Source organism: Papilio xuthus, unplaced genomic scaffold (assembly GCF_000836235.2).
Source record: "Papilio xuthus unplaced genomic scaffold, Pxut_1.1 DF826958.1, whole genome shotgun sequence".
NCBI classification, from domain to species: Eukaryota; Metazoa; Arthropoda; class Insecta; order Lepidoptera; family Papilionidae; genus Papilio; species Papilio xuthus.
Genome location: NW_013531691.1, coordinates 8 through 4,173, shown reverse-complemented (window position 1 = coordinate 4,173; position 4,166 = coordinate 8).

Genomic DNA, 4,166 nt, shown 5'->3' with positions numbered 1-4,166 from the left:
TGGACGCATCCCTTCGTTGTTGGTCTGGAAACCTCCTGGCCTGCGTATCTGATCTTTACGCTTCTGTCCTTCAGATAACTGTCCATGACCCTTCTGATGTTGATCGGGCATTTTTCTTCGGCCAGTCTTATTCTTATTTGGGGCCACCAAGCACTATCAAATGCCCCCTCTATGTCTAAGGAAACGACTACCACTAGTTTCTTAGCTGTTAACTTTTGTTTTATGTGTTGGCTTAGAGCATAGAGGGCGTCTTCAGTTCCTCTTTGTGGCATAAATCCAAATTGGCGTGTGCTGAGTCGGGGGATGATATGCCACTTTATCCTCCCGACGAGCATTTTCTCAAGGACTTTCCCCATTACTGGAAGGAGGCCGATCGGTCTATATGATTTTGGTTCTGTGTACTTCTCTTTTCCGGGCTTCCTTAGGGCAACAACTGTTGCTTCTTTCCACAGTTTTGGGAAGTGTCCGTGTTTGAGGCATTTATTTGTTAGTGTTAGAAATATTTCTGGGTCATGGTCTATTGCTTGGGTGCATATATCGGATGTCAGTCCATCCGATCCCGGTGCTTTCTTTGGATTAAATCCATTTAGCGCTATTCTTAGCTCTTCGGTGGTAAAAGGTGGGTCATAAGTTTCGCTGTGGTCCAGAATATTTAGGTGGTTTGCCGTTTCTCTTTTGTTTTTGTGGTATTCATTGTCATCTTCTCCGTCATCCTCCGGGTAGAAAGTGCGTGCTAATAATTCTGCAGACTCTTTCTCACTTAGTGTCCTTCCTTCAGCAGAGAGTGGTATATCTTCTTGTCTTTTCATTGTTTTTCCTATCACTCGATATATTCCTTCCCATACTCCTTCTTTGTCCTGTTTTGTGCAGAAATTTTTCCAGCTGGATGTTTGTGCTTCCTTTATTTCGGTCTCATATTCTTCTTTTGCTTTCAGGTACTCTTCGACTACCTTCTTCCTGCGGATTGGAGCGGCGCAAGCTATCCTTCTTTTCTTTGTGAGGACCTCTTTCTTCTTCTTCGTGAGGGCTTCTGTCCACCAGGTGAGTTTGGTTCTTTTATTTTTGGGTTCTTTTTTGAAACAGTTATCACAAGCTTCTTGTATGGAGTTAGTGTAGTTTTGGGCTATTGCATCTAATTGTTGGGGGGTTGTGGCTGATTCTATTTCCTGCTTGTTAATGTTATATTTTATTAAGTTTGCTTCTAATTTTTCTTTAAATACACTCCAGTTTGCTTTCTTTGTATTGTATTTTCTTGTAGTGCGTTCTATGTCTGTTCCGGTTGATTTTTCTAAGTTGATAGTGAATGTTAATGATTTGTGGTCTGAGTTTATTATGTTATTATCGGTGCGCCAATTTTCTATTTTATTTAATAATGTTGATGAGCAGGTGGTTATATCAACACAGCTGGAGAATCTTTTATCACCTCTGACTGCGTCGAAGGTGGGGTCAGATCCTGTATTTAGGAGGTGTAATTCTAGTTGGTCTAATAGTGCTGCTATTTCCTCTCCTCTGCTATTTGTGAACCGACTTCCCCACCACGTGTTCCAGGCATTGACGTCTCCTCCTAATATTATATTTTGGGTGTCTAGATGGTCTATTGCTCGCTTTACTGACTCTAAATATGGTTCTATTGGCTTATCTCCCTCCAGGTACATCGAGATCACTCCTATCTCCCATGATCTTGTTCTTAGTTTTACTATTGCTATGTTTTCTGTAGTTAGGTTTGGATACTGCGTTATGTTGATTGTGTTGTCGAATAATACTATTGCGGATTTTATTACTTTATCTGAGTTTGGTGTTCTTACGTGTTGAATTATTCTAGTACCGGGATATTGTTTGACTTCTCCTATGTTTCCTATGTATGGTTCTTGGATCATGGCAAACGTGAGCTTTCTCGATGCGGCCTCTAATATAAGTTCCGCTGTTGCGGTCTGGCTGCGTTGTAAGTTTATTTGTAGTGCCTTATATTTTTGGTTATTATTTGCTGTAGTTTCCCCTTGGGTGCCCTCAGCAATGGTATGCTACTTTGGCTCTTGCTATGCGTTCCCACTTTTTCCTTATGGGACACTCCTGACTAAATGCGTTGTGGTTGGTCTTCTCTAATTTAGCTTGCATGCAGTTACAGCAGGATGGAGCTGTGCCATTTAGTCTTGAGGGGCATTTGTCTCCCATATGGGGTCCTCCACAGTGCCCACACTTCTCGGTCTCTTCTTTGCAGAAACGTTTTGAATGCCCGTATCCCAGGCAGGTCGAGCATTGTATGAGGGGGGACTGATCCTCCACTCTCACTCTTTGTAGATCTATCTGTATTCTTCCTGCCTCTATCATCCTGTTCCATATTCGGGGGGATACTCTTAGAACAATATGGCTGGCCAGTGGGTTCCTGGCTCTCCTTCTGTAAAGTACTTCCATTTTATCATGCTCTCCGAGGTCTTTAAATAGATTTTTATTTTGATTTTTTATTGCCATTTTAACTTCCTCATTGTTGTTATATGAAAACACGTCTTTTAATACTACTAGTGGATCTTTGTTTTTAACTTCTTGGATATCTAGTTCTTTGTCAGCCATTTTTAGTTTTGCTTTTAGTACTTCTCTTTCTTCCTCAGTCCTGCATCCAACTATGATTTTTCTATCTTTTGCTTTTCTGATTTTTTCTACTGTTACTTCCCCGCTTCTTGCGTTTACAGCTTTTCTTATTCTATTCAGTACCTCTTCTCCTGTCTCTGTTTCGTCTTTAGCTGTTATAACAACTGAATGCAGCGCTCTTTGTTCTGTAGGGGTTTTGTTTCCCTGCATCACAATGCTGGCGTATGTCTTTTTTTGGTGTTCTTGTTGCCTTTCGATGGTCTCTGTTAGTTCTTTTATTTTTTTATTACTGTCTTCTATTAGCTTTGCGTGCTCGTCCAGTTTCTCAGCTAGGTTTGTTTCGCTGGTTCTTCTACTTTCTGATATTGGTGCCTCATCGATTTTTTCCTCCTCTGGTTGTCTCTTATCCCTTTTGCCTTCCGCCTCTTCCAACAGTTGGTAAAGTCTATTTACTGCATTGGTCACTTCTTGTTTTATCTCTGTTTTGATGTTCCTTGATAATCCTAAATTTATTTTTATTTTTGACAGGCACGCTCTTCCCTCTGTCATTCTATCTTTGTACTTGCGTGGACTTCCTCCTGTTCCTATGGGTACTTTAAGCGTTATTCCGGTAGATTTTGTTTCCTTTGTTTGTGTGGTCTTTTTACTCGGTGCCTCTATTTCGGTTTCTTTTGTCCTTGTTGGAGAGCGGGTCGGCCTTTCTTTGTTTTCTGTGTTAACTGGCTCCCAGTTGTCTATGCTTCTCTTTGCTTTGGATGTTTTCGTTGGCGAGGGGTCTTCTCGTGAAGTACTCGCCCTCTTCTCCGGTGTGCGGTAGCCAAACATTTTTTTTTATAATAGTCGGGGGGTCGTGTCTTAATTAGTTATGATGATAATACTATCAATGTAGATATTATACTAGTGGTAATTAATTATAGCAATAACAGTATCAATACACACTAATAATAATAATTATAATACTAATATTAACTATTCCTTATTAATTCTAATAGTGTAATAATAATAGTGATACTAATAAACAAATTAAAATACTAACAGTGTTATAAAAGCGATAATATTTGTTAATGTTAAAATACTTATACTAAATTATAATGCTAAATTAATTGTAATACTAATTTAAAACGACAGGCTAGCCCCCGACTTAATATTAAGGAAATTGACGAAACCTTACGTAATTAATTTTTTAAAATTTAATTTTAACACTAAATCTAGCACTAAAAATCTAAATTAAGTATCTAAATTATAGTACGTATTCTACTTTATAATATTACACAACTAAATTATCCTAGATTTTTTTGCAAGTATTTTTAATCTACGGTTTAGTATAATTTTATTTACAGATTTTCAAAGTACAATATAAAATATAAGGAAAATTATTTTCGGTCAAAAATTTATGTAAATCTAATTTATTTGTGGGGTTTTACCCCCTTGTCTAAAAATATTTTTAAAAAAGTTAAGTATAAAAAAGTAATTTTTGGAATTAATTTACGTAAAATTTTCGTCTCCCTTTTACTAAATTTGTCTATATCTTTGTAATTATTAATCGGAAAAATCTAAGTGAGGTGTCGTTTTATTCGTTA